The sequence below is a fragment of the Parasteatoda tepidariorum genome, chromosome 10 (genome assembly GCF_043381705.1).
Source record: "Parasteatoda tepidariorum isolate YZ-2023 chromosome 10, CAS_Ptep_4.0, whole genome shotgun sequence".
NCBI lineage: Eukaryota > Metazoa > Arthropoda > Arachnida > Araneae > Theridiidae > Parasteatoda > Parasteatoda tepidariorum.
In genome coordinates, this window is record NC_092213.1 from 6,767,400 (window position 1) to 6,789,856 (window position 22,457).

Genomic DNA, 22,457 nt, shown 5'->3' on the forward strand with positions numbered 1-22,457 from the left:
TTTGCAATTTTTTATTAAGAAAATTCGAGAAAAGCGATTATTATTATTTTTTTGCATTAAAAATTTTGTAGAAATGCTTTTTAAATGTACCACAAATTGCCCAATGCTGCCTAAAATTTCCCTGAACCTAGTTCCCGCGATCAAGCATATTCTGCACCCCTAATTTTACAGAAAATAAAGTTTGTAAAACAAATAATAAACACAAAGAAAGATAGAAAATCGATTTCTTCTATCAAGAACCATGTTTTTTTTTTTTAATTTGTTTCCCCCTTACTTAAAAGTAACACGTTTGAAGAAAATAAAACATATAAAATCACCTTTCGCGTAACATGTTACTTTACACCAATAACTTTCATAGCTCACAAAATTTAAAATTCACATTAAAATTTATTTTAAAGTTTTTACCCAATATTTCATTAACGAAAGTCAGGTAACAACTAAACAAATATCAAAAAATTACTGCACATCCCAAAGACAAGCATTAATGTGAATGAGTTTTGACCCTTTGATTACACACAAAAAAAAAGAAAGAAAGAAGAAACTGATTTAACTACTTATGAAATAAGAAGAAAAAATAGAGATAAAATAAAAATATATCATCTGCCACTCACTAAAATATCTCACAAACCAGTCGATTAAAGAGAGAGAGAAGCTGGAATATCAACAGTGACGTCAGGCGTAAACACACCGGATATCCCGACCAATCAAAATTAAAGAGCTCTCCGCCCCTCTGTCGTCAAGATCTGGCACTTCGCCAAGCGTCCTTCTACAAACCAGCTGATTGTCTACTATAATTGTGAAGGTCTTTCCCTTTTTATTCTTTCCAAAAGTAGTAAAGCATATTTTTACTAAGACTTCTTTTTTTTTCCTCGTAGAGTAGAAATAGATCATTTATGATTTATTTAAAATAAGAATAAACTAATTCTGCATAACCTAAATGGCAGTTTTTATCTTTCTCGATAGTAATATATGGTTTTAAGTCGAAAGTATGCAAAAAAAATGCATAATACTATATTATGTATTAATTAATTTTATAGTAAGAGGAGATAAAAATAATCTTTAAGATAATTTGTTACTTTTTTTAATTTCACTTTCGTATTTTTTTCAGCTGTAAGGCGAGAGCAAAATCTGTGATAAAGATAAAAACTATATAAAATAATTCGCCTAAATAACTTAATAAATTAAATAATAATCATTATGATTAAATAATTCTTTCTTTTTTTTTAATTCTTAAAATCAATTGTAAATTTATTTAATTATGAAATTTTGATTTTCATTAATAAAAAAAAAAGGATCAATATTAAACAAGTAATGAATAGAAAGGCGTTCATGATATAAATTTATTTTTAATAAACATTTTAATTACGTTAAAAACATACTTTGATTATTCCAAAAATAAAGCTTTAGAAAACAGTTTTTTCTATTGATTAATTATTTATGCAAATTGCATTTTTTAAATTAGTAGTTATTTTTAATTTTGGATGAATCATATTGATATTTTATCGAGATCCTTACATGAAATTCTAAATGTAAGTACTTACTACTAAGCGAATATCATTTAAATGAAAGAGCAATTATATTATTCCTTTTGTAAAACACAAAATAAACATTACTATTAAACAAACACAACACTATCAAACATGTAATTATATATATCCGTTTATAAAATGCTGCTATATATTTCCATTCCGAAAATGCAACTATATATTTCATTTTACAAAAAAAATAATGAAAAGAATGACAATTATGATTCTTAGTAAGTATCATTCATTATATTACTTACTACCTTTTAGTGTAATTTTTAAAAAGACAATTCCTTAAAAGAAGAAGTGGTAGCAAAATGAAAGTATTTGAATAAATACTTATTTACTATGTATATGCAGTTAAATTTAAAATACAATGTATTCTTTTTTTTCTTCTTTTTTTTTTTATTCTGAAAATAACTGAGAGGAGTTGTCAAAGAAAGAGAAAGCCTTCTCTTTCGCCTTTTTTTCAGCTTGCAGCTCTCATAGATATCCCACGATTAGATGAAGCGTGCAAATCTTACCTTCTTGTCCTTTTGTTTGTTCTTTTCAAACGGAGCGAATAACATCTCTAAGTACACCTTATCGTCGTATCGATGGCATCGGTAACAAGCATTTTGGAGGAGATTTCGTCAATGCTGTTATTATATTCCCTCTGGCGGTTGACTGTTATTATATTCCCTAAGGCGGTTGACTGAAGATGAGGGGGGAGGGAAAGCGGTGAAGCATCGCGTTAATGTAAATATCGAAAACACAGAGGGGTATTTATCGAATTAATGATTCAAGAAGAAAAGCGATATTTCAAATAATTCCCACAGGTTCAAAATGCACGGAGAGAAGAAGCATTTGGAAATATTTGGTTTCCTGTTCATATATACTTCCCTACAATAATAGAAGAAAGACTTTGAGTTTTTGAATTGAAAGATTAGTTTATAACTTTAGAGATGTTTAGTTCATGCGATTTTGCAGACTTAGCAATAATATTTAAAGCCTTCAGAGGTTTGGGAGATCGATAATAAAGTACGAAAGAAAATTAGTGTTTTTGAACGCCCTAGGCCAAAAAATCAAGTAATAAGCTTGTAACTAGAATAAATATTAAAGGAGATATTGACATTTCTATAACAAAACAACAAAAAAAAACAATTTTTTTTTTTTTTTGTCTTACGTTTTTTCTTTTCTTTTTTTTGCTATAACTTTATAAATATTCAATGGAATCAAACAATATTTTTGGAGCAATTTGAAATTAATTACAAAATTATTTATTTAAAATTTCTTAAAAAAAATTGTTCAAAACTAAGCAATATAAGCATTTAAGGTAGTCCCTTTATACTGCGCATGATCGGAAAAAATTTAAAAAAACATTTCTTAATTTTTTAGTGAATCATTTTTGCAACTAATGAAAAATGTTTGACTTAATTACTTTAAAAACTTTCTTTCAAACTAATTAGATTTAAAAACCTTCAAGCAATATTCTAAGTAGCTTTTGTACTTTTTGAATGAAAGCTCGAAATGACCAGGGGCCTGGAATTTCATTGTGTATTATTGTACAAGATTACTTTAAAATGAAACTGGAATTGTGAAAAATCATCTCCCATAAAAGTATTTTTTCTCTCCTTATACAATCATAATTCGATATATGAACGTTTGTAAGGTATTACCATGTGTTATTAAATTTTTTTTTTTTAAGATACAAGATAACATTTGCGGGAAACCCCCTTATCATTTTGAGTTGAGTTATACAAAAATTAAATAATTAGTTTAATTTCATTAAATTAGATTAACCTGTTGGTCAAGGAGCACGTCATTCTGGTCCACTTATTGTACCAGCCGTTAGCGAAAATTTAAAAATGATTAAAAAAAAAAATTTTATGAAATTCAAATAATTTTAAAAGCTATAAAAATATGCAATGCCTATAATGTTATCACAACAATATAAAAGTAGAAAAAGTAAAAAATGTTTATAATATTTGAATTGCGCAAAACCATTATTAAGTGAAAAGCTTTATTGAAATCTATGATTACTTTTAGATCCAATCAATAAACCATTATTTAGTTATAATTTCGATCGTCTTTATGAAATTATATTTAAAATAAAAACTTTAGACGTCCGAATTCATTATTATACTAACACTCCACGTCAATTAAAAATAAATAAAGCACGTGTATAATATTTTTACCAACAAAATGAAGACAGCTATCGAAGCAGTCAAAGAGCATTAAAGCCTCATTCATAAAGCACAATCACGATTTGTGAAAGAAATCCAGATCACAAACACCCACTAGGAAAATATATAATCAGCCGAGACCACCCTTTCACAAACTTTAAAATATTTGAGGGAACACTAAAGGGGGAATTATAGCAAGGGGGGTTCCTTGAAGCATTTAATAAATGCCTTTTCCGAAAGCTAAACACGCAGAGACTTGTTTGGTAGGCGACACACCGTAAATCATGTGCTGAAAGGAGTGGCTCTAATGAATATGTATGAAGTAGGAGTGACACGGTCTGCGTGCGCGACATCTTCAATTACTCCAAAGGAAGGAGGGGAGGGGGGAGATTGAAAAGGAAATTAAGAAGTTCGAGATTAAAGGCCGTCATGTTAAAAGCCATGTTCTTCAGGAAAACAGGGATAAAAGAGTATGGAAATCAACAGATCATCATTCCCTTTGTCTTTGTCAGTCAATGGAGATGTTTAAGAACATTTGATGATTCTTAAGTGTTCGCGAGTTAAAGAACAAGATTCGTGCACTGGGAATTACTCTAATTGTACGTTCTGGAGTACATTCTAAGACCGATAAAATTATGCCATTTTATTTTACTTTAGAACTGACCTATATTAGGGGTTACGTCAATCCATGTTCTTGATCCAACCCAAAAGATAAGGAGACTCTTGGATCAAGCATGGCAACGAACAAGCCTTCATGGAGAGCTTTTTGGTTGGTTGGTTCTAATGCCACTTGCCACACGGGCAAGTCTGCTTGGTGAAACCGAGCAAATTTAAGGCAGAGTGTGCGTTTCTTGTTTTTCAGTGGCAACATCTATGGCCAAGAATTCGACTTCTGCCACACCATACGTCGCACCGGTTTATAGGGCGGACCCATTCATACATCCATTCATTCATCCACAGATAGTAATTTAGACCTGAATCAGTGAACGATCGATCTCCAATCCAGTACTCCCAGAGGTGTTGATTTGTTATGGGAACATGGAAGACTTTTGCGACTCGACAGATTTAACGGGCGTCAGTCACTTTACTACTCGGGGAGTCTTCGGCCGGCGGGGAGTTTTTTCATAAAACTGACCAGCATTTGTATTGCATGGGAAGGACAAACCATGAAAACCATCCATGGTTACTCTAATGGAGTGAGGGATTCCAACCCCTGAACGGTCTATCAGTTAGGATATTTCATATTAGCAGAGTGAGCAGGAAACAGAATATATATCGACCCTCCATCGATGGGATTCGAGCCTGGGTCAATCAATGGAAGCACAGACCACAATGGACACCATTTTATTTTATTTTATAACCGGCGTTGAACAGCCGGCCCAATTCCGAGTTCACAACCATCAATGTTCATCTCTGCAACTTTGTAATTTTGAACCCAACCCAGAAGACAAGGGGATTCATAGATCAAGCATTGGAACAATTTAGTCTTCATGAAGAACTTCTTGTTAGAACTAACCCGCATTTGCATTGCATGGGGGAAAAACTGTGTAAAAATCCTATGGTAACCCCAATCTAACTCAAGATGTTTCTACCACTGAGAAAATATTCTAATATTCTAAATATTCTAGATTAGAAAAATGGGTTCATTGCTAAACCTTAATATCGGTATATGAAACCGCAAATTTGCTGCAACCTTCACTAAGTGTTCAATTCTTCCTAGCATCCGTTTGTAAGCTGAACCATAGTATCATGCGATCAAGTTTAAGAAATAAATAAGGTTCAACTTCGCACGATATTAAGGATGAAACCAATTTGAACGACAATATGGTTCGATAAACTACAAAATTATAACAGTCTGATTCTACACTAGTCGAGAACTTAAAAAAGAGCATTCATTCTTTTGTGACCCAAAATTAATTTTGTGATTGTAAGTACTCAGAAAACATTTCCACTAACGCTGTTTATTGAAGCTCTGAGGCCAAAGAAAATGAAAAAGCGACAATTTAAGTGCCTTACACATGAAGCAATGAGATGATTTTAAACTATATATATAAAATCCTGCAGTGAAGAATTATCTGGGCTTTAGAACAGACAAATAACTCAGATATTTCAAAAGATATTAATATTTGAAGACATTCTTCCACTAAGATGGAAATTATCAAAATCACTGTCTTATTCTCAGTTTTTGCAAATTATTATCAGCCCAAGAAATGCAGGTAAGTTTTCAAATATTAAAAAATAAGATCACAAACGCTTTTCACTTTCACAAAACTGTGGCTTTTCTACACATTGACGTTTTGCGCCATTTTCAAAATAAGCGTAGTCAGCGCTGGCTTTAGATAAGTTAACTTGACACCAAACATTTATGAGTAACATTTGCAAACTTACAAAAATTATAAAATAGCATATTATTTGCATATTGTTATAAAAATAGCATATTATTTGCAAAAAAGCATAATTTCAATTATGATGGGAGCCTTCAAAAAACAGCAACCAATATTACTTGTGTGTTAGAATCAAACTATTTTACATACAAAAAAAAATTTTTTTTTAAGAACTCATAAATAAGCCAAATTTTTAGCATTATTTTTCTTCTTCTATTGGCATGACAGCCTTTTGTGGGCCAGAGCCTTCCCTAGAACCTTCTGCTCATTTCTCTCCAATTGTTTTCCTGTTAGTAATTCTTAGGATTTTGAAAACCTCTTCCACACAGTCAAGCCATCTGATCTTAGGCCTACCTCTAACTCTAGTTACCATGGATTTGTCATTGAAGATCTTACAGGGTGCGTAGCCAAATCTTTCAACAAAAAATAAGCACCTCTGAAGCATTTTTCAAGCACTCAAAAATTATTTTTAAGCACTTTAAAAAAATGTAATTAGGTAGGGTCGACAAGTTTTTGACAATTGACGGTTTTATCTTGTTTTAACCGTTGTGTAAAAAAAAAAACTTTTGGCATTGTTTCTGACAATTGTCAAAAGTCATGAAATTTTGAATCAGGTAAAACGAATGGCGTTTTCATACGCTACGGACTGACAATAAGCCGAAATAGATTGGGGTTGAATTAATTGTGAAAACGGTGAATGTGCACTGTGTCTTTTTGTATAATACGTGGCGAAAATGAACATGGTAAAGGGAAAATGAAGCACTTTTTAACAACACTCAATGAAAAAAGCACCGTTAAGGGCTTTTAAAAAACAAAATTGAAAATAAGCACCTTTAAGCACTTTTTAAAAACGCTAGGCACCCTGTCTTAAATAATGTCCATTTGACAGATGTGACCAGAAAGTTTTAAGCGACTTTTTTTGATGTACTTGCTGATATCAGCTTCTTTTAAAAGCCTATGAAGTTAAAAATTGCCATCCACGCTTACAGCACCGAAAATTTTTTGTGAAAAAAGTTGAAGGAACTCATAAATAAGCCAAACTTTTAAAATTATTGATATTATACTTAATGGATGCAATCAAAGAAAACCTTACGGACAATTTCCGTCGATGGAAAAATACAAACCTCAAGGATGACAACGAGTTATTATTTTTTTTCTTACGGAATAAAAGAAAAAAAAGTAAATTTGTATTGTAATTGAGAAAGAAAAGGAGATATTTAAAAGCTAAATGGATAGTTTTGAAAAAAATAAAATGAAGAAAAAACTTTTATAGACACGATTTATAGGAAAGGACATTTATTAAACCTGAAAATAACCACTCGTCACATGGCGTGACAAAAAAAAAAAAAAAAAAAAAAAAAAAAAAAAAAAAAAAAAAAAAAAAAANATGGTTTTTTTTTTTTTTTTTTTTTTTTTTTTAAACAATTTTACACCGATGTAGCCTCTTGAACGCAAAATTTTCATTAAAATGCTGAACGTCACCATTCAAAATTTTGATCCTTCAGAATCTATCAATTTCTGGTTGCACGATTCTTGTGGAAGGAGAGAGTTCTTTAACAATTCATAGATTTTAAAGTTTTGATGTTACTGTCAATGTGAATAGTCGGTTATTATTAATTAATAATAACCGGTTAAAGTGAATAATTTGCAATATTTCTCACTTTGACCACACAAAAAAAGTACTTATTATTATTGTTATTGACCGGTTAATATTAAGAATAACCGGATTTATTACTTTAACCGTAACATACACATTAAATGTATTTTGCCTCCCCAAATATTTCTACATGAAGTTCTTTAAACTCAGTACGTTAAAATAAATTTTGTTACATATATTATTATTATACATATATTATTATTATATTATATTATTTTTATAGCTATATTAACTTTTTATAGCCACAGATTATTCCTAATACGAATTTTTTTCTTTAAATTAAATTTAAGCCAAGATAAAAAAAATTTGCAAAACGTTACCAATAAATGCAAAATACCTATCGATATTGGTCACCGATTCATTAGGATTTATTTTATATTTTATAAGTGACGTGGAACAGCTGACCCAATTATGGGATTGCGACTACTAATGTTCCACTCCGTAGTTTTGTCATTTTGAACCTAATCCAGAAGGCAAGGGAACTCCTGAAGCAAGTATTGGGAGAAATTTGCTTTCGTGGAGGATTTTTTGATGGAAATTAACCCGCCTTATTAGGTTTGAAGAAAAAGTGGCTTCTAATTCATTAGAGTTTACTGACCATTGACTATAAACTGAAATATTAATTTATCAGTTTTAGAATTTAAGCCGCTTACCCATAATCTTTAAAACAGAGAGTGGCCCCAAAATAAATGTCCAATCCTTACACAAACGCTTTTAACTAATAATCTTTTAAATATTTGTAAGACGAGAAGGAATTTCATCCAAATTATGATTCATTTTAACCGTTATCAACCCTATTTCTATATGGGCACCCTAACCTTCCTTTTCGTACATACTTAGAGGAGCCCCAACAAGCTTTCCCGTCAGTACTTGTCTCTGCATGCTCTGGAAGAATTTTTAAGCAACCTCAAAACACACGCTCTTCTTTATTTGTGAAGTTTGAACGCTGAGTTTAAAGTTTAGTTCGAAATAGTATAGGGAAACACACTAACTAACCAACTTTCCTTCTCCTTAACTTTCTTTCCCGTTTTTCGAAAGAAAAAAAGTAAAACTCCCTTTTGTCCTTTCCAAGAACAACAAGTTACTACGTTTAGCACAGCACGTACCTCAAAACAGTGACCCAGTTTTCATACCCCCTCCACTTCCAAAAAAAAAAAAAAAACNAAAAAAAAAAAAACGAAACAATTCCCCAGTGTCTAGTGGGACATTTACGCCTCCCCTTTTTCCTGGACCCCGAAAATATCCATGGGGTAGGGGTGCAAAATGGGGTTATGGAGGGAGGAAGGGCCCGCCACAGGGGAGATCAGAATCAATCTCCGAAACCAGTCTCAGAGAGGGATTAAGTTTTGGTGGGCAATAAAGAACATTCTGAGGATCAGGGAACTTTACTTGTAAAGGGGAGGAGCAAACTATCTAAGCTCCCCCTTTTTTATCTCAACCCCCATTATAGATCTGATTTTTTTCGGTACACATTTCAAAGGGTTTAGCTTAGGATTTAGGTTATCGTCTTTTATTAGGTGGTATATCAATCCTTATGAAATATGCATTTTCCTTACAGCTTCCGATAAAAAATATTCATACTTACACCCAGCTTCAGGACATGTATTTTAATACATTGCATAGTTAGCGAATATATGGTCCCTCAATAATTTAATATCCCTCTCTTATTTCAGACGAATAAAGAATATTTACACGATTCATCATCAAATTAAATTCAGAAGAAAAATATAGTACAGTAGTACATTTTTGGGAGCCTTTCACCGGGGCAAATTATTTTAGCTATTTATTTATATTTTTTTAAAGCCGACATCTAACGATAATTTTATAAAAAATTATTAAATAAAATTTAAAAAAAAAAAAGAATTTATTTGCATTTGGTACTTTGTTTTGGTAGCTTAGTAACCTGTACCCGCTAAATAGAAAAGTACTTTTATTTGGGTAGATATTGTGTAGACAAACTATATTTTAGATATTTTCCTTTTATTTACAAAAGGAACATAGCAAACAGTCAAGTTCATCATATTAATTGCTGGAATAGTAGAATGGGTAGTAGAAAATGCTTTGAAAGCATAATGAAAGTCATATTTGAACTTACTAAGAACTTTTACTCAGCAAGAAAAAAAAATAGTTTAACTTAAACATCACAAAACTTTTTAAAAAGAAAACAATGCACGAGAGTATTCTGCTCTTCACAACAAAAAACAAATATAGTCGCACCATACATTCCTATATATATATATATATATATATATATAAAATCAAAAAGTATTTGCATAAAGAGGGTGCAAGAAAACGCAATAATACACTTACAATTAATAAGTAAATTTATCTTGTATATTACTTATATAAAATTATTTTTAAACGTTCGAGATAAACTACGAAAAATTAAGAAGAAGAAAAAAATCCAGAAAATTCTTCTTTTTTTTCCCTTCTTATTCTTTAGAGCAGGGATGGGCAAACTTTTTTGTCACGTATATAAGATTAAGCTAACATAGCAATGATTTTCTGGGCGTGAAATTTTAAATTTTGGAAACTAGCTTTTGGTAATGATTTGTCAAACTTAGGCATATTTAGAAACAACTGTTAGATTATCCGCTCTTTGGAGTGCAAAATGCGCAGTCTGCCAAATGTGAAGTACAATTTACCTATATTAGATTCCATAAGTCAGCTCAGCTCCTCGAGAAAGACAAACGCTAGTTGGAGCCAATCTACGGCTATTCTATAAAGAACTTCTGCTTTCAACATTTTACCAATAGAAGCTGTCAGAGCTAACTATTTCCATCAATTTATGTTTTGTAGAACAAAAATAGAGAAAATAAAAATGTCATCAGTACTTTGTTAAAAAAGGAAAAACAGAAATAATTTTAAACATAGTCGACAATAAAATGGATGTATATTGTTTATATTTGCCGCTGATCGGCAAATAAAAATTCTATCCGCGGGCCGGATAAAATCCTCCGGCGGGCCGTAGTTTCCCCATCCCTGCTTTAGAGTCTAAAAACTTAAACATCCCCATTATGAATCAATTTAGTCTTTCTCCCTCTACCAATGGTTTTTCGAACTTGCGATTTTTGACTCGACGTTCTCCTACCTCGAACCTTATTCCTTGAAACTATGGCATGAATTTTGCTAATTAAAATTACATAAAAAAATTCGCTAGATTAATTCATATATATATCGATATTTGAATTCCTTTTTTTTTCTTTCACCAATCAAGGAGAATACTTACTTTAACGAAAATTGTAAAATATTATACGCAGATACTTTGATTTACTCTTCGTTTACACATCGTGACCTTTTATAGTTCATTTGTGCAAGCTAGACAATATTGCAGGAAAAACACTTTTACGATCAGTGGTCAAGATAATTCATTTCTATAACGAAACTATGCAAACAAACAAGCCTCCGTGGCGCAATCGGCTAGCGCGTTCGGCTGTTAACCGAAAGGTAGGGGGTTCGAGCCCACCTGGGAGCGTATAGAAACTTTTTTTATTTATAAAAGAAACAAAGCAAGTAACGAAATTCATTATATTAAAGATCCTAATTTAAAAAATGAGAAGAAAAAAACTTTCACGATCAGTGGTCAAGATAATTCTTTTCTATAACGAAACTATGGAAAGAAACAAGCCTCCGTGGCGCAATCGGCTAGAGCGTCCGGCTGTTAACCGAAAGGTTGGTGGTTCGAGCCCACCTGAGGGCGTGTCGAAACACTTTTCTTTCCTTTTATAAAAGAAACATAGCAAGCAACGTAATTTCTTACATACTGTAACGAAAATTGTGAAATATTATAAGCAGATATTATTAACAACAAAAACTTTGAACAATTTCGTTGACTCCAAAAATGTGAAGTAAATGATACCACTTTACTTGTTATTGTCTATCATCTGAAAATTCTATAGGCAGATTTAAAAGAAAGAAATTCTGATTTAAAACAAATTTATTTTCCAACATAGATGTTGCAGTCTATTTTAGTGGACTTGTCTGATATATCAAATATATCAGGAAAAACTTGCAGAAATGCGAAATTCATTATATTAAAGATCCTAATTTTAAAAAAAATGGATAAAAAAAAAACTACTACGATCAGTAATCTTGGTAATTCCTCTCTATAGCGAAACTAAAGCAACAATTAAGCTTCCGAGGCGCAATTAGCAAGCGCGTTCGGCTGTTAATCGAAAGGTTGGTGGTTCGAGCCCAACCGGGGGCTCATCGTAACACTTTTCTTTCCTTTTATAAAAGAAACATAGCAAGCAACGTAATTTCTTATATCAATTATGCTAATTTAAAAATAACAATAAAAAATGAGATGAATTAATTAATATATAACAAAATTTGAATTTCTTTTTTTTTTTCACCAATAAACGAAAATACTTACTTTAGCAAAAATTGTGAACTATTATAAGCAGATACTTTGATTTACTCTTCGTTTACACATCGCGTCTCTTTATTGTTCATTTGTTAAAGTTAGACATTATTGCAGGAAAAACACTTTTACGATCACTGGTCAAGATAATTCCTTTCTACGGCGAAACTAAGTAAACTATCAAGCCTCCGTGGCGCAATCGGCTAGCGCGTTCGGCTGTTAACCGAAAGGTTGGTGGTTCGAGCCCACCCGGGGGCGTATAGAAACATTTTTATTTATAAAAGAAACAAAGCAAGTAACGAAATTCATCATATTAATGATCCTAAATTAAAAAATGGGAAGAAAAAAACTTTCACGATCAGTAATCATGATGATTCCTCTGTATAGCGAAACTAAGGAAACAATCAAGCCTCCGTGGCGCAATTGGCTAGCGCGTTCGGCTGTTAACCGAAAGGTTGGTGGTCCGAGCCCACCCGGGGGCGTATCGAAACACCTTTATTTCCTTTTATAATAGAAACATAGCAAGCAACGTAATTTCTTATATTAATTATGCTAATTTAAAAATAACAAAAAAAATGCGATGAATTAATTAATATATATCGGTATTTGAATTTCTTTTTTTTTTAACCATCAACGCAAATACTTACTTTAGCGAAAATTGTGCACTATTATAAGCAGATACTTTGATTTACTCTTCGTTTACACATCGCGTCCCTTTATTGTTCATTTGTTTAAGTTAGACATTATTGCAGGAAAAAAACATTTACGATCACTGGTCAAGATAATTCCTTTCTACGGCGAAACTAAGTAAACTATCAAGCCTCCGTGGCGCAATCGGCTAGCGCGTTCGGCTGTTAACCGAAAGGTTGGTGGTTCGAGCCCACCCGGGGGCGTATCGAAACACTTTTCTTTCCTTTTATAAAAGAAACATAGCAAGCAACGTAATTTCTTATACTAATTATGCTAATTTAAAAATAATAGAAAAAAAGCGATGAATTTATTAATATATATTGATGTTTGGTACCTTCGATATTTGAATTCCTTTTTTTTCACCAATCAACCAGAATATTTACTTTAACGAAAATTGTAAAATATTATAAGCAGATACTTTGATTTACACTTCGTTTACACATCGTGTCCTTTTATAGTTCATTTGTGCAAGTTAGACATTATTGCAGGAAAAACACTTTTACGATCAGTGGTCAAGATAATTCCTTTCTACTGCGAAACTAAGTAATCTATCAAGCCTCCGTGGCGCAATCGGCTAGCGCGTTCGGCTGTTAACCGAAAGGTTGGTGGTTCGAGCCCACCCGGGGGCGTATAGAAACATTTTTATTTATAAAAGAAACAAAGCAAGTAACGAAATTCATCATATTAATGATCCTAAATTATAAAAAGGGAAGAAAAAAACTTTCACGATCAGTAATCATGATAATTCCTCTCTATAGCGAAACTAAGGAAACAATCAAGCCTCCGTGGCGCAATTGGCTAGCGCGTTCGGCTGTTAACCGAAAGGTTGGTGGTTCGAGCCCACCCGGGGGCGTATCGAGACACTTTTCCTTCCGTTTATAAAAGAAACATAGCAAGCAACGTAATTTCTTATACTAATTATGCTAATTTAAAAATAACAGTAAAAAATGCGATGAATTTATTAATATATATTGATGTTTGGTACCTTCGATATTTGAATTCCTTTTTTTTCACCAATCAACCAGAATATTTACTTTAACGAAAATTGTAAAATATTACAAGCAGGTACTTTGATTTACTCTTCGTTTACACATCGTGTCCTTTTATAGTTCATTTGTGCAAGTTAAACATTATTGCAGGAGAAACACTTTTACTATCAGTGGTCAAGATAATTCCTTTCTATAACGAAACTATGGAAACAAACAAGCCTCCGTGGCGCAATCGGCAAGCGCGTTCGGCTGTTAACTGGAAGGTTGTGGTTCGAGCCCACCCGGGGGCGTATAGAGACGTTTTTATTTATAAAAGAAACAAAGCAAGTAACGAAATTCATCATATTAATGATCCTAAATTAAAAAATACAAAAATAAATTTTACGATCAGTGGTCAAGATAACTCTTTTTTATGGCGAAACTAAGGAAACAAACAAGCCTCTGTGGACTCAATCCGCTAGCGCGTTCGGCTGTTAACCGTAAGGTTGGTGGTTCAAGTCCACCCGGGGGCGTAAACAAACATTTTTATTTATAAAAGAAACAAACGAAGTAACGAAATTCATTATATTAATGATTCCAATTTCAAAAAATAATTTAAAAAATTAGCTGAATTTATTAATTTATATCAATATTTGAATTCCTTTTTTTTTTTTTTTTTTTTTTTTTTTTTTAACCAATAAACGAGAATACTTGCTTTAACGTAAATTGTGAAATATAGATTATTTAGTTGGACAAAGCAGATTTACTTTTCGTTTAGTTCGTTTGTTAAATTTTGGAATAAAAATTTTAAACTGTATGTTCAAGCAAGTCATAATGTATGCAAAAATTCCATTTCAATAGGAATTTCTTCAGGAAACTTATTCAATTTTAGCGAATTTTAAAAAATGAAAAAAAATCAGGAAAATTTTTATTTAACCTGTAGATTAGAAGAAACTGGCAAAATCCAGCAGTCTACTGGGAAATCCCGTAGAGTTGGCAGCTAACCCTTATACTAATATAAACTACTTAAAATTTGTAATTGAGTTATTTAATGAAATAATTTTCAAGTAAGGCTTGAATAATTTCAAAAATAAAACAAAGTAAACATGCTGTTTTATATTTTTGTACTAAAGTAATTTAGTGAATAATCCCTCTGTAAGCCATTTAAAGACTCTATTACATAATTAGTATATTGTAGATAGGAATCAGAAGAAAATGGGAATCAATACATGTTATAACTATGAAACCCTTCCCTATAAGATTTGTTACTGCATTTGCTTAAATTAATAAATAATTATCCAATTTCTGAATTCGTCACATAAGATTTTGATATATTATCAGGAATTAAATTCTCACTTTTCGCGATCTTTGAGCTGTATTTCGTTAATTATGAGAGTCATTTCGTCTCGAAAACACGCGATTTGTGACGAAATGCAAACTCTTCAATTTAGGACGAAAACGTTTCCTCAACTCTAAACCTCATCGTAGCGAATGGTGGGATACATTTAACTACAAATACGAAAATAGAATGAAGACTAAAAGACCGAAAATAAAGTGACGGAACAAGCTGACCGGCCTGTATGGTGGTCAAAGAGTTGGTCGCCTACCAGGCAGATCAAGGGTTCGAATCTGACTTCGGGCATGGGTGTAATTTTTACCTCTATTTTACCTGCATGTTTCGCGTATGGATGATGTTTACAATATAAATGTTAACAACAACAATCTCAACTTCTTCACCTGCTCTACTTCCGTTTAAAAAGCATACAGCTGCTTACTACAGCCTATTCTGCAAGGCGATATTTTCAAACATATAATTTTGTTTCGAATATAAAAAAAATTCTTTAATTTTTGAGTTCAAATTTGCTGAATTTCATGATATTAACGATATGAAATATTTCTGGTGAGTTTGAAGTGAAAATTTGTTTTAGTTTGTAAAAGAGATGCATTGTTAAAAAAGCAGATGTGAGTGCTAGATTTAGAAAGAAATCGCCTTTTTGGCAGTCCCGATTTGGCCTCTTTTTACTTGTTTAATACTGTTTGTTCTTGTTTCAAGTAGTGTACCATCATACTTTAGTGTTTGCATATTCTTCGAGCAACGAGATTGAGTCATTTTACAAATTATCATTTAGGTTTCAATATCGAAATTGGTATATTGTTTACAATGTAAAAGGTGTCTTACAACGATTTTTTTTTTTTCTTCTTCAAATGACGATTCTTCTGGTTTGAAATGTTAGGTTTTCAAATAAAGATTCTATGAAGGATTCTTTTCTAATATTAAATCAGCTAACACGCCTGCAAGAAATACTACTCAAGAAAATTTCAAAACACAATGATCATGTTGTGAGCCAAATGGCTTCAAAATACACCGGAAACAGTTACCCGGAAGTGTGGGCAGTAAAGAGCTTGCAGCGCACCCTAGTGTAAAAAACACTATCCATAGCCCCCTATGTGATGCTCAAGATAAAGTAATCATTAAAAGTATTAGACCAGGGATGGGTAAACTTTTTTGGTCGAGGGCCAAAAATCGAGAAAAAAAATGTTTGGTGGGCCAAATAAAACTTTCAAAATTTAAAAAAAAAAAGCGATATACAAGTTTTAATTTAAATATTTAGTGAGATGAATGAAATTGCGATTTCATTTTTAAAAGTTCCTTATATTAACGTTCGAAATGAGATGCGCTTATTTTAAGGAACAAGGTTAAATGCTTTTCTGTTAGTCCACTTCTGAAATGTTTTTTTCTAAGGTTCATACTTGAAAACTCTCGTTCACATATATAAGATTAAGCAAACATATCGCTGATTTTCTGGGCATGAAGTATTAAATTTTGGAAACTAGCTTTAGGTAATAATTTGAAAAACTTTGGCATATTTAGAAGCAACTGCTTCAGATGATTGTTAGATTGTTCGCTCGTTGGTTCTAAAACTGCGCAGTCTGCCAAATGTGAAGTACAATTTACGTACATTAAATTCCTCGAGAAAGACAAACGCTAGTTAGAGCCAATCTAAGGCTATTCTATAAAGAACTTCTGCTTTCAACATCTTATCCATTGAAGCTGTCTGTGCTAACTATTTCCATCAATTTATGTTTTGCAGAACAAAAATAGAGAAAGTGAAAAGGTCATCAGTACTTTGTGAAAAAAGGAAAAACAAAAATAATTTTAATTTTGCCACTGATCGGCAAATTAAAATTCTATCCGCGGGCCGGATAAAATCTTCCGGCGGGCTACAGTTGGCCCATCCCTGTATTAAACACATTACTCTAGGAAGTTCTTTTTGTGTTTGAAAAAAAAAAAAAAAAAAAAAAAAAAANATTCTGAATAAAGCAGAATGACGAAACATTTCTTTAATTTTAAATCAATTTTCCCAGCAACAATTTTACCTTGTCCCCAGTTGGGTTAAAAATTAGCTTAATATGAGTCCTATAAGAACCATAGAGTCAACTCTATGATAAGAACAAGCACCGAGGGAACAATATTGGAATGTATAGATTTTCTAATATTGGTCCTAGAATGGCCTATATAGGGCCACCATTGGCCAATATAGAGCCTACATTAGCTAACTAATGAATATAAAATATCGGGTGAATCTGACAATTCTATATAGGACCGATATTGGTCTTAAGCGGCTGTAAAATATGGGGAGAATCGGGAAGTTTTATATAGGGCCAATATCGGGAAAATAAAGGCCCATTGAACTCTTACTGAGCCAAAATTCATAAATATTGGCCCAATGAGGGCCTAAATTATTTTGCTGCTAGAGTTGTTTCCTTGAAGAAGCAACGGCAATATTTCATCACTTTGACTAAATTTTTGCTCGGAGCACACCAGGAAACGGTTTCGTCAAAAACAAATTAAGTTTCGTGAAATTTAGGTATCCATTTTTAACAGTGGTAATGTAAACTGGTTTCTTTTCATAAAATGACCGTATTACTAAAAAGTTTGAAACAAGAAATCCTGTAGGACAGTGTTTCCCAAACTTATGACTTTTATGTACCCTTTCTAAATTTTTCGTAACGCTGTGTACCACTGATAAAAAAATGAATGCATTTCTTAAAAAAAAAAAGGTTTATTTAGAATGGAGAATAAAGTTAAAAATGACAACTGGCTGTTGACACCACTAAGTATTAACTGTTAACTCTGCAAAAAATAGCCAATAGAAAAATACGTAATCGTAAATTTTCATGGCTAACTTCGTTTTTTAAATAAATTTTTTTGAAATTTTCGTTGGTTGCAAGATATTTCGCAAAAGTACGCGTACCCCCACTAAACTGTTCCCGTACTACTGGGGGTACGCGTACCACACTTTAGGAAACACTGCTGTAGGAGTAAGGGGATATGCAAGAAAAATAGATATTTTTATTTGGTGAATGGACATTTCCTAAATTTGAAAAATCGAATTTCCACGATTTCTAAGAGCATTTTTTATTGAAATAAAAAGATGTTTGATCGAAAATCCTAATCGTCCGATTATTCAAATCAATCGTTGAAAATTAAAAAACATCTACAATTGTATTCAAAGAAATGAAATTGAAATAATGTTCTGTACATTCCAATTTCAAACATACCCCGCAAAAATCAGGTATATCAAAACAAAAAGCTAAGAATCCGAACAAATAAAGACAAAATATTTTTTAAACAGGAAAACCAGTCTCTCATACTTAAGCTTAGCTATTAAATCATATTTAAATTTTTGACATTGATATACTACGATATAATTAAAAACAAAAAATCTGCACTTTAGAAAAAGTACACATATCTCTTAACACTTTACACGCATTTTCATGAATTATCACTTGTCTGAATCAGTTGACACCAATTTCCCATCAATCAATTCATTGATAAAAAATTAAAAAAAATGAGATAACAATCTGATAACACTTGTTAAATTTTCCACACCAAAAACATACAACTCACGTTCTAATGATGATATTTATGCAGATAGAATAAATAGATAACAAATTTGTTCAATGGAAAAAGAAAATGTTAATTTGAAACGGCATAAATATACATTTGTCTTCAGATAAATCAGAAATGAGCAATACGTAACCTATTATGGAACTACTCAGCAATTTAAAACAAAAAAAAATGCTTATACTTATTTAGAAAACAAAGAAGAATATTTTTATGCTCCTAACTTATTTTTGCCGTTTGCATTTTGCTATTTACAGATAATAAGGAACAAATAAATAATAATGCTACTAAAAATGTTAAAAGTTAATCCAAAATATTAAAATTGCACTTTTGAAAACAAATAGAAATAAAATTGCTCTTTATACGCATGCAGTATTATGTAATTTTATAATTGAACTTTAAAAGTATTAAAATATGTTACTACAATGAAAATACAAAATTTTTATTTTAAGAGCATTAGCATAACACTTAAAAAAATATTAAAATTGCACGTCGAAAGTATTAAAATTTTAGTACAAAAATATTAAAATTACATTTTTGAAAGTACTGAAATTGCTTCTGTAGAACAATATACCGAAAATAAAGTGACNCTTTTAGATTTAAAAAACATAAGTGGTTTTTAACTCTACTATAAGCAGGAACGGGGTATATTACATTCCGCATGAGTTTAAAAAAATTACTTTTAGATTTAAAACAAATAGTGGTTTTTAACTCTACTATAAGCAGGAACGGGGTACATTAAATTTCCAGCATGAGTTAAAAAAATTACTTTTAGATTTAAAAAACATAAGTGGTTTTTAACTCTACTATAAGCAGGAACGGGGTATATTACATTCCGCATGAGTTTAAAAAAATTACTTTTAGATTTAAAACAAATAGTGGTTTTTAACTCTACTATAAGCAGGAACGGGGTACATTAAATTTCCAGCATGAGTTAAAAAAATTACTTTTAGATTTAAAAAACATAAGTGGTTTTTAACTCTACTATAAGCAGGAACGGGGTATATTACATTCCGCATGAGTTTAAAAAAATTACTTTTAGATTTAAAACAAATAGTGGTTTTTAACTCTACTATAAGCAGGAACGGGGTACATTAAATTTCCAGCATGAGTTAAAAAAATTACTTTTAGATTTAAAAAACATAAGTGGTTTTTAACTCTACTATAAGCAGGAACGGGGTATATTACATTCCGCATGAGTTTAAAAAAATTACTTTTAGATTTAAAACAAATAGTGGTTTTTAACTCTACTATAAGCAGGAACGGGGTACATTAAATTTCCAGCATGAGTTAAAAAAATTACTTTTAGATTTAAAAAACATAAGTGGTTTTTAACTCTACTATAAGCAGGAACGGGGTATATTACATTCCGCATGAGTTTAAAAAAATTACTTTTAGATTTAAAACAAATAGTGGTTTTTAACTCTACTATAAGCAGGAACGGGGTACATTAAATTTCCAGCATGAGTTAAAAAAATTACTTTTAGATTTAAAAAACATAAGTGGTTTTTAACTCTACTATAAGCAGGAACGGGGTATATTACATTCCGCATGAGTTTAAAAAAATTACTTTTAGATTTAAAACAAATAGTGGTTTTTAACTCTACTATAAGCAGGAACGGGGTACATTAAATTTCCAGCATGAGTTAAAAAAATTACTTTTAGATTTAAAAAACATAAGTGGTTTTTAACTCTACTATAAGCAGGAACGGGGTATATTACATTCCGCATGAGTTTAAAAAAATTACTTTTAGATTTAAAAAACAAAAGTGGTTTTTAACTCTACTATAAGCAGGAACAGGGTATATTATATTCCGCATGAGTTAAAAAAAATTACTTTTAGATTTAAAAATCAAAAGTGGTACTATAAGCAGGAACAGGGTATATTATATTCCGCATGAGTTAAAAAAAATTACTTTTAGATTTAAAAAACAAAAGTGGTTTTTAACTAATGTAAGCTAATATCAGCTAACTAATTTAACTAATGTATATAATATCAGCTTCCTTAAAAAAAACTTTAAAAAAACGTTTAGAAACATTAAAACAAAAAATCTGAAAGTACTCAAATATATCAAATAAACATTTACAGATTCATGTTTCTACTACAAATTTATATACATAAGTTTTTTTTTTACCAATTTAGAACTAATAATATTTCTCTTACATAACTAATAAAAACAATTAAATATAAAAAATATTTTTTTTTACAAAAACTGTCGATAATTGATAATAATCACAAAATGTTTGAGTGTTTTTAATACGAAATCAAAAATTTGGAAATATGCATTGATTGAAAAGTTAAGTTTGGATTATGAAAAATAAATAGATAGATACATTTAAAAGATACTATCTCTAAATCCAGAAAAAGGAGAAAAACACTTTAATCACTGGATAAGGGAACTATTTTTATCAATATTTTAATAATTATTGTAATATATTATTTATATACTACAATATTTTAATAAGTTTAACATTTTGATTCACTTTATAAAGAAATTAATCTATTTATTCTAACTATAAGAATAAAATATGGTAATTTAGAACAGTAATATAATAAATGAAAAATAACTACGAGAAAAATACATAGAATTGTCGAATAGCATTTAAATGAGAATAGCATTTTAAAATTTCATAAATTTTAAGTTTTTAAAATAGTAACTCAAAGAGATATTTCTTTTTTAAATTGCAGAAAATTCATAACAAATACCTAAATTTAAGTGATAACATAAAAATAAAAATAATAAAAAATATTTGCAAATGGCTAAAATTCATAGTTCAATATCCAATTTATGAATTATTAGTTATGTTTCTTATGATCAATACGAAAAAAAAATCCTCATAATCATTATTATTTAAATACTTATTTAATTTTATCTATTTATTACAATACAACAACAGTAAAATTATTAATTACCATCATGATAAATAAACAAAAAAGTAAAAACATTAACCACAAATGAGATTTTACACACCAATTAGTCAATCATTCAAACACCATGAAAAAAACAAAAAAAATTAGGAAGTCCAATAACTATCATAATTCAATTTGTTTAAAGCAGAAAGAAAAAGAGAAAAATCATTAAGAACATCAAAATGAAATGTTACACAGCGTGTAGTAATAAAGTTATGAAGCTTCTTTAACATTGTGTTTACATAAATAAAAACATAATCCAGAGTTCCGGATTCGTCTCTGTGAATGTGTCAGTTGTGTGGAAACCTTTGCCCCGTTTCTCTCTCTAAAGGAGCTTTCCCTTTCCAACTTCCTGCCGCTGGCAATATGAGTGAAGGTCAAACAGCATGACAAACAAGGATAACGGCCTCCCGCTCAAATGATGAACACCGCCATTTTGTACCACGGTTTTAAAATGCTTTTCTGATAGAAGCACAATTAGATCGGTTTTTCCTCATGATTTTCTAATAGCACTAACACACGATGAAGTACTCTTTTGAATTATTCATTCGATAGTTTTTTTTTCTACACCTTAAAAAAAGTTTTACCAATATTTAATACTATATTAAATATTGGTAAAACTATTTATCCGTCGTCGATAACTATTTATTGGCTATACTATATATCCGTCGCTGACTCAATTTTTGACGACTACCAATTGGTGCATAATAGGCCGAGAAGCAACATTCTCGTTATTATAGATTGTTTCAATTGTTATAGATAATTTCGATTTCTGATTGATTAAGAAGAAAAGAAAGGTAGGAATATTCTATGAAGATTTAGATAATTTGATGCTTCAATTTTAAAGCATAATTTAATAGTTATTTTGTTTTGATTGTGTGATGCAG

General features: G+C 30.8%; 1 protein-coding gene and 7 non-coding genes across 8 annotated transcripts in view; 7 read left to right on the forward strand and 1 right to left on the reverse strand.

The window, feature by feature from the left end:
• The window catches only part of LOC107439618 (zinc finger protein jing), a 198,764-nt gene that overhangs the window by 106,685 nt on the left and 69,622 nt on the right, over nucleotides 1-22,457 (reverse strand). The window lies entirely within an intron of this gene.
• On the forward strand, nucleotides 11,131-11,204 carry TRNAN-GUU (transfer RNA asparagine (anticodon GUU)). The gene has a single exon. It is a non-coding gene; the product is annotated as a tRNA-Asn (tRNA).
• On the forward strand, nucleotides 12,277-12,350 carry TRNAN-GUU (transfer RNA asparagine (anticodon GUU)). The gene has a single exon. It is a non-coding gene; the product is annotated as a tRNA-Asn (tRNA).
• Nucleotides 12,501-12,574, forward strand: TRNAN-GUU (transfer RNA asparagine (anticodon GUU)). The gene has a single exon. It is a non-coding gene; the product is annotated as a tRNA-Asn (tRNA).
• TRNAN-GUU (transfer RNA asparagine (anticodon GUU)) lies at nucleotides 12,912-12,985 on the forward strand. The gene has a single exon. It is a non-coding gene; the product is annotated as a tRNA-Asn (tRNA).
• On the forward strand, nucleotides 13,338-13,411 carry TRNAN-GUU (transfer RNA asparagine (anticodon GUU)). The gene has a single exon. It is a non-coding gene; the product is annotated as a tRNA-Asn (tRNA).
• Nucleotides 13,562-13,635, forward strand: TRNAN-GUU (transfer RNA asparagine (anticodon GUU)). The gene has a single exon. It is a non-coding gene; the product is annotated as a tRNA-Asn (tRNA).
• Nucleotides 13,989-14,061, forward strand: TRNAN-GUU (transfer RNA asparagine (anticodon GUU)). Its single transcript has one exon. It is a non-coding gene; the product is annotated as a tRNA-Asn (tRNA).